At 41.8% G+C, this 13,090-nt stretch overlaps 1 pseudogene across 1 annotated transcript; it reads right to left on the bottom strand.

The window, feature by feature from the left end:
- Positions 1 to 2,684: 2,684 nt before the first annotated feature.
- Positions 2,685 to 5,166, bottom strand: LOC309607657 (small ribosomal subunit protein uS2-like; annotated as a pseudogene). The gene is made up of 2 exons: positions 3,984 to 5,166; positions 2,685 to 3,465 (listed from the first exon to the last, which is right to left on the bottom strand). The product of its transcript is annotated as a small ribosomal subunit protein uS2-like (transcript).
- Between the last annotated feature and the right edge of the window lie 7,924 nt (positions 5,167 to 13,090).

Below are 13,090 nucleotides of genomic sequence, written 5' to 3'. Positions count from 1 at the left end.
GAGTTAGAGGGTATATGCATTTCTAATTATGACCAATACTGTTAAATTGTCCTATATCGAGATTTTACCAATTCACACCGGCAACAAACTTTAGCATGCAACTGGAGGTCTTATTAAAACACAGCTTGGTGGGGCCCGGGTCCAGAGTCTCTGATTCAGAAGGTCTGATGTGGGACCCAAGAATCCGCATTTCTAACAAGTTCCCAGGTGGTGTTGCTATTGTTTGCTGGTCCAGGAACCAGACTTTGAAAACCACTGTAACAAAATGACTGGACTGCCACTGCACCGTGCAACTATCCTCTCGAAGTCAGCAGCGTCCTCGTCAATGTCGTGGTCTCTTCTCCATCTTCCTTTTCCTCGACTTTTCTGCTATATTTTAAACGTTTTCCTTTTTTTGAATCTTCTCTTCCTATTTGACTCTGTTAATGTTCTTTCCTGCTGTTGTTGTCTTGTTCTTTCAGTGACTTCCCTGCCACTTAACTGGTCCAGGCTCCATTTATTGACCCACAACTTTTCACCCCTAGAAAGCTCACTCCTTCTCAAGACTAGGAACACAGAGAGAAAGTAAAGGCTGAAGCAATCTTTTGAGCCTAACAGGAGTGCTTGCGTTGCTGAGACAGAATCCAGATCCTGATGACATTACCTGAATCTTCTCTATTTAGCCATACCTGAAGCCAGCCCCTCCCTTCACTTTTTCTTTCTTTGCCATCAGAGTAATAGATATACAGAGTTTAAAAAAATCAAACAGTAGAAGAAAACTGGAAATACTCTGCCCCACCTTTCCCCACTGCAGACCCCATTCTGCTCCCTGGAAGCAGGCTTGTTGCTGCGGAGAGAGTGCACTGCGTAAGCCTTGCAGCTGTATTCACAGCACAGACATTGTTTTCTTGCAAATGGCAGTGATTTTTTGTCTGTTTGTTTGTTTTGTTTGTTTTTCCTTTTTGGCCGCACCGCGTGGCAGGCAGAACTTCCCCAACCAGGGATCGAACCCCCAGCCCCTGTGGAGTCTTAACCACTGGACCACAAGGGAAGTCCGATAGTGGTTTTGGTTTTGCTTTTACAAAATCAAGATATTAAAATAACTTTCTTACAGGTTTATGTGTCTTGGAGAAGGGGAGCCTTCATTTAGTTTCCACGAAGGTGACCCTATGTACCTTCCATTCTTTTAGCTATTTCATCTGACGTTTGCTTCTGTATTTCTGTTTTTGAAAATTTTTTATTGCAGTATAGTTGATTTACAGTGTAGTGTTAATGACTACTGTACAGCAAAGTGATTCAGTTATACATACATATACATTCTTTTTTTATATTCTTTTCCATTATGGTTTATCATAAGATATTGAATATAGTTCTCTGTGCTATACAGTTGGACCTTGTCATTTATCCATTCTACATATAAAAGCTTACATCTGCTCACCCCAACCTCCCACTCCATCCCTCCTCCAATCCCCTCCCACTTGGCAACCACCAGTCTGTTCTCTATGTCCATGATTCTGTTTCTGTTTTGTAGACAGGTTCATTTGTGGCATATTTTAGATTCCACCTATAAGTGTTAACATATGGTATTTGTCTTCTTTCTGACTTACTTCATTTAGTATGACAATCTCTAGGTCCAACCATGTTGCTGCAAATGGCGTTATTTTGTTCTTTTTTATGGCTGAGTAATATTCCATTGTATATATATACCACATCTTCTTTATCCATTCATCTGTTGATGGACGTTTAGGTTGTTTCCATGTCTTGGCTATTGTGAGTAGTGCTGCCATGAACATAGGGGTGCATGTATCTTTTTGAATTATAGTTTTGTCTGGGTATATGCCCAGGAGTGGGATTGCTGGATCATATGGTAATTCTATTTTTAGTTTTCTGAGGAACCTCCATACTGTTTTCCATAGTGGCTGTACAAACTTACATTCCCATCAACAATGTAGGAGGTTCCCCTTTTCTACAGCCTCTACAGCATTTGTTGTTTATAGATTTTTAATGATGGCCATTCTGAGTGGTGTGATGTGGTACCTCATTGCTTCCGTATTTCTAAAGAATATGTTTACTTTGTATTTTTATATATCAGTTTTAGATGTCAACTATTGACTTCTATTAATAAGGAGATCAGCATTTAGCTGACTTATCTCTTCCCCCACTTCCTCTATTCTCTCTCTTCCTCTGTTCTCTCATAGTAAATACATCACAAATTTTGGTTAAAACAATAGTATTGATATTATTATGACTCTGTAAATATTATTCAATGATAAGCCAAGTAGTAATTACGATTAATGTGTCCTTTCCTGGGCCTTTCTTTTTTTTTTTTTTTTTTTGCTTTTCTGTTATTTAACTGTTTATTTTCCATCACCCTTATTTCCATTCTCTATTTAAGAAAGTCTTTTTTTTTTAAATTTATTTTTATTTATTTATTTTTGGCTGTGTTGGGTCTTCGTTTCTGTGCGAGGGCTTTCTCTAGTTGCGGCGAGCGGGGGCCACTCCTCATCGCAGTGCGCGGGCCTCTCACTGTCGTGGCCTCTCTTGTTGCGGAGCACAGGCTCCAGACGCGCAGGCTCAGTAGCTGTGGCTCACGGGCCTAGTTGCTCCGCGGCATGTGGGATCTTCCCAGACCAGCGCTTGAACCCGTGTCCCCTGCATCGGCAGGCAGATTCTCAACCACTGCGCCACCAGGGAAGCCCAATAAATAGTCTTAAGCTGGTCTGTAGAACAGCTTAAGACCCCTCAGTGGTTGCTCCTTGCCATTCAGTGGTCTGAGTGGTGGGAGCTGCAGACCAGTCTTTGGTGGCCAGCTGAGCGCTCCAGTCCTCAGCAGGGAACTGCTGGACAGACACAGGGGGCACCTGTGCTCCTTCAGACCAGTCTGTGACCTCAGGTTGAGTAGCAGTCAACTCAGGAGCTGGAGCAGTCCATTCACCCTGGAATTCTCCCTGGGTCCCGGCCTTTTCAGCAGCAGCCTGCTCTTCCTTTTCGCTCTCCTCAGGATCTCTGTAGAAGTAGTGATCAGGCCTGACCTCCCAGGGGTGGTCACCGGAGATGGTGCCGTACGTGTGCAGAACTTCCTGAAGCAGCATCCACTACATCAGACCAGCTGAGTGAGTTCTCCTGCTGGTGCGTGGTGCGGCCGTGTCCACACAGCACGGAGGAGTGTCTGTTACACAGAGCAGCGGTAGGCAGGTTAACGTAAGACGCCTCTGTGAGAGGCTGGTGGTCAACCCTGGGATCAGTAACCACTAGAAGTCAGAGAGCCACTCGCATCCGGCCAGTGAAGGTCCCAGGAGTGAAGCAGCCAGGAAGAGGAGTGGCTCCAGCGGCAGCAGCAAACTTCAGCACAGCTCACTCGCCGGTATTCCTGGAGTATTTCACGTGACACTGACATCAGCCAGGTTTTCAATGGCAACAACAGCAAAAGCTGCCAGGAGAAGCTTCTCCCAGGTTCTCTTCAGATTTATGATGTAGATGCCATCACTTTTTGCAGATATGAAACCATAGGTAATCATGAGTTAAATACATTTCATCTGCCTTCACTAATCAAGGTTATTTTAATTGCATGTCCTCCAAGCAGCACGTATCCTAACTTGGAACTTGGAGTCAGCTGTGTCTAGTTCCATCTGAGCTGATTAAAACTGGTTAGGACCACCCACCCTCCAACAGGGCACGCACGCGTGCCCACTCGGTGACCTTTGACATCAGAGGGCTGAAGACTCCACCCTCCGATTGTGCTGAGCGCCTCCTCATTGGAACGTGGGGAGGCCTGTAGCTTATTACGCCTGCGCAGAACGACGATTACCGCACCTTTTTCCAATCACCTTTCCCCACTCTCCCCACACCTCAGACCGCCCTGCTCCCCTTCAGGGAGGCGGATTTGAGATTTGTTCTCCCATATCCTCGTATCCTTACTTGGTTGCCCTGTGAATAAACCCTGTCCTGGCTGCAGACTGCAGTGTCTCAGCATTTCGGCTTGCTGCACATCCCGCAAAATGAACCCGATTCGGCAACAGATGCTGTATTCCATTTGGAAGTCAAGGTTGATGCCGCCAAGGTAGGTTCCTGCTGCAAGGAAGTTGAGGACACCCTCCTCCTTCATTTTCAGGCTATCAGGGGCTCTGGACATTGTGATAGTTTCCTTTTGAGTTAAGATGGGAACTCAGAACAATGCCATATGGACCCCTTTTTGGGTAACACAGAAAGGCTTGCTTTTCCCGATATTAATGATTGCCTTTCTTTTAAAAATTTGTTTGGTTTTCTGTATACCTATCCAACTATTTTTTTTAATTGTCAAATACTCATCAATATTATTCTCTGCAATTCGTATTTATAGATTTCACTTTTGTTTGGGGGCTTCTTTCTACACTTATTTTTATATACTAATAGGTTTCAGGTGAGAATGATAAGCTGGTAAACCAAACTTTTTGCTTTTGCGCCTCCAAATGGCAACATATAGAAGGCTTTCTCTGGGACCATTCAGTTTCTCAAAAGAATAATACTCCAATATCTAGTTTAGGAGGCATGGGTTTGGCTGATGGAATTTCAAAAAGAGGAATGGGAAAAAAATGGGGGATAAGGAGTCACTATTCAGCATACAGATTTTTACTCATCAGCTTCCTGTAAGCACTTTCCACTTCCCAAAGTACCTTATACCTCCAAGTTCTGAGCCTCTCCTCAAATCAATGACCTACTGTCTTGCAAAACTGCAGCCACCTTGTCGGTTTATAACTTTATTCCTTTGTTTCACTTCAGTGGGTGTTTTGGAAAGAAAATGAGTGAATGTGGTCAATTCACTATGCTTTTCCAGACTCTCTTTCTCAAATTCATTTAACTCAGGTATTATATTCTTTCAGGATCTAATTTACTCAAAGTCATTTCTTTTTGCATCTCATTCCTTGCTTTTGAGTTCCATTTCCTCTTGCTAAAGTATACCCTTTAGAGTTTAGGTGTTTGAGTGAAAAATTCTCCATTTTTGTCACTTCCATTAACAGCTTGGTTAAAATATTTCATTAACATCTTGGTTAATAAACAGATGGTTTCTTACAAGGTGAACATACTTGTATTCGCTTCCCAAATCAAGAGTTTTGTCAGCCACACCAGAAGCCTGTGTTCTCCATTCCAATCACAAACCCCTCCCTCCCCCAAAAGTAATCACTATCTTGACTTTGATAGTCACCACTTTTAAAATCAGAGCTTCTTATTTTTTTTTTTTTTATTTAATTAATTTATTTATTTACTTATGGCTGTGTTGGATCTTCATTTCTGTGCGAGGGCTTTCTCTAGTTGTGGCAAGCGGGGGCCACTCTTCATCGCGGTGCGCGGGCCTCTCACTATCGCGGCCTCTCTTGTTGCGGAGCACAGGCTCCAGACGCGCAGGCTCAGTAGTTGTGGCTCACGGGCCCATTTGCTCCGCGGCATGTGGGATCTTCCCAGACCAGGGCTCGAACCCGTGTCCCCTGCATTGGCAGGCAGATTCTCAACCACTGCGCCACCAGGGAAGCCCAGTCACCACTTTTAAAAATGTCTTTAAGTGTACCTCTAGACACTGTAATTTAGTCTTACTCTTTAATTTGATGTCTTTTAAAAAATACTTTATTGAAGTATAGTTGATTTATAATGTGTTAATTTCTACTGTACAGCAAAATGATTCAGTTAGACATATATATATTCTTTTTCGTATTCTTTTCCATTATGGTTTATCACAGGATATTGAATATAGTTCCCTGTGCTATACAGTCAGACACTGTTGTTTATCCATCCTACATACATCATAGTTTGCATCTGCTCGTCCCAAACGCCCGGTCCTTCCCTCCCCTACACACCCTTCCCCTTGGCAACCACAAGGGGGAGTAGTATTCCATTGTGTATATGTACCACATCTTCGTCCACTCATCTGTCAATGGACATTTAGGTTGTTTCCATGTCTTGGCTATTGTGAACAGTGCTGCTATGAACATTGGGGTGCATGTTTCTTTTTGAAGTATAGCTTTGTCCAGATATATGCCCAGGAGTGGAATTGCTGGATCATATGGTAACTCTATTTTTAGCCTTTTGAGGAACCGCCATACTGTTTTCCATAGTGGCTGTACCCATTTACATTCCCCCCAACGGTATAGGAGGGTTTCCTTTTCTCTGCACCCTGTCCAGAATTTCACATATGTAGACTTTTTTTTTTAATATAAATTTATTTATTTATTTTTGGCTGTGTTGGGTCTTCATTTCTGTGTGAGGGCTTTCTCCAGTTGCAGCGAGCGGGGGCCACTCTTCATCGCGGTGCGCGGGCCTCTCACTGTCGCGGCCTCTCGTTGCAGAGCACAGGCTCCAGACGCGCAGGCTCAGTAGTTGTGGCTCACGGGCCCAGTTGCTCCGCGGCATGTGGGATCCTCCCAGACCAGGGCTCGAACCCGTGTCCCCTGCATCGGCAGGCAGACTCTCAACCACTGCGCCACCAGGGAAGCCCTTTGTAGACCCGTGTGAGATGGTACCTCCTTGTAGTTTTGATTTGCATTTCTCTAATAATTAGTGACTGTTAAGCATCTTTTCATGTGCCTGTTGGCCATCTGTATGTCTTCTTTGGAAAAATGTCTATTTAGGTCTTCTGCCCATTTTTTGATTGGGTTGTTTGTTTTTTGATAGTGAGTTATATGAGCTCTTTTAATACTTTGAAAATTAAGCCCTTGTCGGTCGCATCATTTGCAAATATTTTCTCCCAGCCTGTAGGTTGCCTTTTCATTTTCTTTACGGTTTCCTTTGTTGTGCAAAAGCTTGTAAGTTTGATTAGGTCCCATTTTTAAATTTTTGTTTCTATTTCTATTGCCTTGGGAGACTAACCTAAGAAAACATTGGTACGATCTATGTCAGAGAATGTTTTGCCTATGTTCTCTTCTAGGAGTTTTATGGTGTTGTGTCTTACATTTAAGTCTTTAAGCCATTTCGAGTTTATTTTTGTGTATGGTGGGAGGAGGGTGTGTTCTAATTTCATTGATTTACATGTGGCTGTCCAACTTTTCCAACACCACTTGCTGAAGAGACTATCTTTTCTCCTTTGTGTATTCTTGCCTCCTTTGTCAGAGTAATTGACTATAGGAGTGTGTGTGTGTGTTTGTTTTGGGGCTCTCTATTCTGTTCCATTTATCCATGTGTCTGTTTTTGTGCCAATACCATGCTGTTTTGGTTACTGTTAGCTTTGTAATATTGTCTGAAGTCTGGGAGGGTTATGCCTCCTGCTTTTTTCTTTTTCCTCAGGATTGCTTTGGCGAATCTGGGTCTTTTATGGTTCCATATAAGTTTTAGGATCATTTTTTCTAGATCTGTGAAAAATGTCATGGGTAATTTGGTAAGAATCACATTAAATATGTAGATTGCTTTGGGTAGTATGGCCATTTCAACAATATTAATTCTTCCAATACAAGAGCATAGGATATCTTCCCATTTCTTTGAGTCATCTTCAATTTCCTTTATTAATATTTTATAGTTCTCAGCATATAAGTCTTTCACCTCCTTGGTCAGGTTTACTCCTAAGTATTTTATTTTTTGACGCGATTTTAAAAGGGATTGGTTTTTTACATTCCCTTTCTGATATTTCACTGTTAATGTAAAGAAATGCAACCGATTTCTGTATGTTAACCTTGTTATCCTCCTACCTTGCTGAATTCGTTTATCAGTTCTAGTAGTTTTTGTGTGGCGTCTTAGGGTTTTCTATATATCGTATCCTGTCATCTGCATATAATGACAAATTTACCTCTTCCCTTCCAATGTGGATGCCTTTTATTTCTTTTCCTGATGGCTGTGGCTAGGACTTCCAATACTATGTTGAATAGAAGTGGTGAGAGTGGGCATCCTTGTCTTGTTCCAGATTTTAGTGTCCTGAAAATATCAATTAGTCTAACTGTTCTAATGTATCATTTAGGATAATTTGATGTCTTTTAAGTCTCCTTTAATCTAATGGTTCTCCCCCTTCTTTTTCTTACAATTTATCTGTTGAACTCAGCTGTCTGATTGCCGGGTTCCCCACAGTCTGGATTTTGCAGATTGCACACTCATGGTGTATTTCAATGTGTCTTTGTCCTCTATTTCCTGTAGATTGGCAGTTGATCAGATTCAACTTGATTAGATTCAGGTTTAATCCCTTTGGTAAGACTACATTATTATTATGAGTTTATGTATTTTAACTTATTTAATGGGTTTCAGTCCATTCTAATTATTACCCTTATTGAAACTCAAATTGTCCCATCTTTGGCCAATGGGGAGCCTCTTCAAGTTGGCTCCTGGGTCCTTTGGACATGACCCTAGAAGTCTTTAATAGTTCCTCTGCTCTTCAGTATGTCAAGATATTTTATGCTCATTCATACATTTCCTGCCCCAGATCTAGAATCACCCATTTCTCCAAGTAGCCTTTGTTTCTTTAAGTGGGACTTGGTATTTCAAAACCGCACTCCAGATGATAAGAATGAGCACTGCTACTGAAAAGACGCAGGAAACTAGATAGATAGTTCATACTAATGATAATTACTCATTTTACCCCATATTACACATACATTCTCAAAATACTAATATTGCCACCATCAATATACTGAAAAGTTAAATTTTTGCCAATGCTCCTCCCAAACTCCTTTCCAGTTTTACAGTAATTTTGTACCAATATTTCAGAATACAAATCCATCTCAGATTATACTTTTTGTGGCTCTCAGCTCCAAATCTTTGCTTGCTGTGCAATAATGGAGCTGAACTCTGTAAATACTTCTCCCCTATCAGCTGATTTAATGTTAGGCTTCGTTAGCAGAGGGTACTGTTGCAAGGAGGGGGGCGGGGCCGGAGTAGGGGCGGGGAGGCACTGGAGGAGAAAGAGGCTTCTCTTTCTGATTCTCCTGTACTTATCTCCTTGGGCCCCTGCAGAGTGTGTGGTTCCTTTCAGCAGTGCCCAGTAGGCAACAACAAGCGGCAGCTTCCCCCAGTACACCTTTTTTTAGATGGCTTCATGGAGCGGTGTGCTGCTGGTATAGCACCTTCCCGTAAGTGGCTTCTCTGGGTACGCTGCGGTGAATTCTGATAAAGGCACCTTGCTGTGGCTAGTTCTCCAAGAACTCCAGAGAGGATTTCTAACGGGGCGCACCGAGGCCACAGCAGGGAGCCACAGTCATGCCCTCTCCAGCAAGGAGGTGGATGGGGCATGGGGGCAAGGGTGCTTCTTGGCCATTCTAAGGGTGCTTCTTGGTCACTCTATTTCAGCTCAGGAGCGGTGGCTGTTCCCTGTATCTACTGTTCCTATACGGTAAGAATTCTCTTTGCCTTTTGCTAGTCAGCCTCCCTTTATTCCAATTCCATTAATATTCTTCATAGTAAATGTCCTCTGTTCAAATTATTGTGTAGTTTCTATCTCTTGACTGGACCCTGACTGAAACAAAGCCTCATTTAGTCTTGGTTCTACAAGTAATATTGAAAGTTTTACTAACTGTCTTTCTGTCACTGTCAGTAATTTTGGTTGCCGAGCTTCACCCCTCAGGAAGAACTCAAGTAACATTCTGAGTTCTTTCATTTTGATAACCAATAGGCTTTTATAAAGTCAGTTTTGCTGGATACAGAGTACTTGGTTCTCATTTTCTTTCCTTGAATATTTTAAATGTTTCACCATTTTCTCCTCACATGAAGTGTTAATGTTGAAGTCTTATGGTAATCCAATTTTCTCTCATAAATTTTTTTTGGCCTAAATGACCATTTTTCAAAATGTAAAGTCTAGTAATTTTACTGACTAGAATACATCTTGTTCATGCTCAGTGTTTTCAGGTGCACAGTATACTCTTTCAGTGTGAGGTTTCGAATATATATATAAATATATATATGAATATATATGTGAATATATAAATATATATATGAATATATATGTGAATATATATAAATAGAATATATGTATTTTACTTCAGGAAAAGTTCTCTTGAATTATGTGTTGTATTCTGGTAGCTAGCTTTGGTTTTCTTTATCAAGAACTCTTAATCCATACACTGGATCTTCTTTACCTATCTTCAATATTTATCTTTACTCTAAAATCATTTCTATTTCTATATTTATTTAAAATCTCATTTTCAAATTCTAGTTCTCTTGGGCACCATCTGTGTTTACCCGTGTTCCTTCTAGTTCAGTATTTTCTGAAACCACTTTTTCTCTTACTTTAATTCTTTCCCAAGTTGTTACTTTATTTCTGAGGTTTTTTAAATTCTGAATTTCCTTTTGTCTTTTTTTTTTTTTTTTTTTTGGCCACGTCATGCGGGACCTTAGTTCCCCGACCAGGGATTGAACCCATGCACCCTGCATTGGGAGCATGGAGTCTTAACCACTGGACCACCAGGGAAGTCCCTATTCTGATTTTTCTTTCATGTCTTATATAGTTTTCGTAATATCTTCACAGTTTTTATCTGATTTTTTTCGGCATTAACACTACGCAATTTTGCATTCGTGGTTTGATCCCACACTTGTATTTTGGGGTTTGTGGAGTTATCTGTTACCTAGTTTAGTTGTAAATGTTGCCCCATGCATTTTTGGTTTCACTATACAGTCTGTTTTGATGTGGTGATTCATGGAGATTCAAGATTCATGTACTGCCCTCTTTCCAGAATCCATTTATATTTTTGACTCATGAATACTTCCCTTTTTATATCCTTGAGACTTCAGTCCTTGGCTGAGTATGATGGGAAGGGACTAGGGTTGATCAGGGTGTTGTTTGGATTAGCAGTGGTGCATTACATCACATCCTCATTCTTGAGTGATGATTTACTTGGTTGTAACATACTAGGTTGTCCAGGTTACATATATATGTAACTATGTATATATAGTTATATACTCTGTACTATATATGGTCCACTATCTTTGGCATATTTTTACTTTTGACAATATGGCTTCCAGTCTAAATGTCATTTCTTTCTAGTTAGGTTACGTTTTAACTGCTGCTATTTAAGATCATTATTTTTCTCTTTGCTTATATTCATCATATATGTGTTATATGTATATGTTATTTTCCTAAGACTTGACGTGCTTCTTCAATGTAAAGAGTCATCTTCCTTCAATTCTAGAAAATTATTGGCCATTATTTCTTTTTCTCTCTTTTGGAATGCCTATTAGATGTACTGTTGAACCTTCTTATATTATGTAGAACCTCTGAATTTGTTGATTACAAAAGGCAATAATTTTATTTTTGCTTAAGCCAGTTAGAATTAGGTTTATCACCAAAACAGAAACACTCTTACTTTCTCAAAAGCGGAGTCAAAGAAAGAGAAAAACAGGTGATTCCTGAAGCTGTTATGATTATCTTATCTGTAACTAGATATCCTTGAAACCTAAACTACTCCTGAACTTTCTATGCAAGTCAATAAATTCGTTTACTTTTTCTCTCTTAAGTCAGTTACAATTGGATTTCTGACAACTGCAGCAAAGAGTACTGATTAATATAAATGTCTACTATGTGAGTGGCACTATGCCAGGTGCTACCTAATCAGTGGTATGCAAAACAAAGACCAGTGTCTCCAATAACCACAATATTTTACACTCATTCCATGCCGTCTTCATTTATTTGTTCCTGCTTCTCCTTCCTCCCCTACCCAGACTTGGAATGCATGTTTAAATGTTACAACTTTTTCACAGTTGATTTTTTTTTTTTTTTTAATTTTTGTCTGCGTTGGGTCTTCGTTGCTGCGTGCAGGCTTTCTCTAGTTGCAGTGAGCGGGGGCTACTCTTCGTTGCGGTGTGCGGGCTTCTCGTTGCGGTGGCTTCTCTTGCTGTGGAGCACTGCCTCTAGAAGTGCCGGCTTCAGTAGTTGCAGCGCGTGGGCTCAGTAGTTGCGGCTCGCGGGCTTCATTGCTCTGCGGCATATGGGATCTTCCCGGACCAGGGATCGAACCCATGTCCCCTGCATTGACAGGCAAATTCTTAACCGCTGCGCCACCAGGGAAGTCCCAGAGTTGATTTTTAAAATCACATTTGTAAGGGTAACCTTTCTAGCAATAGGCCACCATGATCTTTCCCTTATTTTGGACTCGTATTATATTGGTATTGTCTTAAATAGGTCTTCGAGTGTTTCATGAAAGTCTTTCCCTTTAACCAGATCATTAGCTTCTTCAGGGCAAAAGTTAAGCCTTTTACTTTCATCTCCCAGAGCAAAGTCAAGAGTGATTATGGGAATCGTTGTTAACAAGTATAACCCACAATACCTGGCCCCTGTAGATCTCCTGTATGGGACTGGGGATACAAAGATATATTCCTATCACTTAACCAACTTAAGGACATAGGAAGGTGTATTAAACTATACATATGTAAGGTGCCATATATAGTTCAGAGGAAGGGGAAATCGTGCCTGGGCTTCGGTACTCAGAGGAGGCTCCAAAGCCCTGGGATATGAACGGGGTCTTGCCTTAACAGAAAATGAAAGGCAGGCACCAAAGGTTGAGACAACGGGTCTGAGGAAAGGCACAGTTTTGCTGAAGTAGGCTTGTGTCTGCATCAGTGCAGAGTAAGATATTATGGACACAGGTCAGCTCCAGGATAAGGACAGAGTCTAGCTCTTAAATCAACATAACTCCTCTTTTCTCTTACAATCAAGATCTCTGCCGCTGAGCCATACTATCTTGATAGATCCCAATATGGTTTGGTTATTAATTTCTTATCCTCTAAGGGGATATGCCTCATATCACCTTGAGTACAAATGGGAGAGGACCAGTTAACTGGAATGAACGCAGGCGGAACAAGTAACAAGCCCTGTGCCTAGAGACCAAAACTGTCGCGGCCCCAAATAGAAAAGGCGGCGCCGAGCCCTGGGACCTCTCTCTGAAATCCTCTTCCTCCATCAGCTATTTCTCCCGGAGCAGCCTGAGTCCACATCCCGTGAGATTATCTGGAGAAGCCTCGGGCCTCCAACTTCATTAAAACCACAAGAGGTGCGCGTCTGGGGGACGGGTGATAGTCTGGGCCCCTCAAGCGATAAGCCCACGACGCCCAGCCGAGGAGGAGGACTCCTGCCTCCCAAGTCTCTGAGCACCAAGGCCCACTCTCAGGCCCCGCCTCCTTGCTCCGCCCCGCCTCCTTGCTCCGCCCCGCGCCGGCGACGCCGACCAGGGGGTGG

This window comes from Balaenoptera borealis (assembly GCF_965194805.1).
Source record: "Balaenoptera borealis genome assembly, chromosome: 12".
NCBI classification, from domain to species: Eukaryota; Metazoa; Chordata; class Mammalia; order Artiodactyla; family Balaenopteridae; genus Balaenoptera; species Balaenoptera borealis.
The sequence above is the reverse complement of the archived record's forward strand: the minus strand, read 5'-3'. Positions and strand labels throughout refer to the sequence as shown.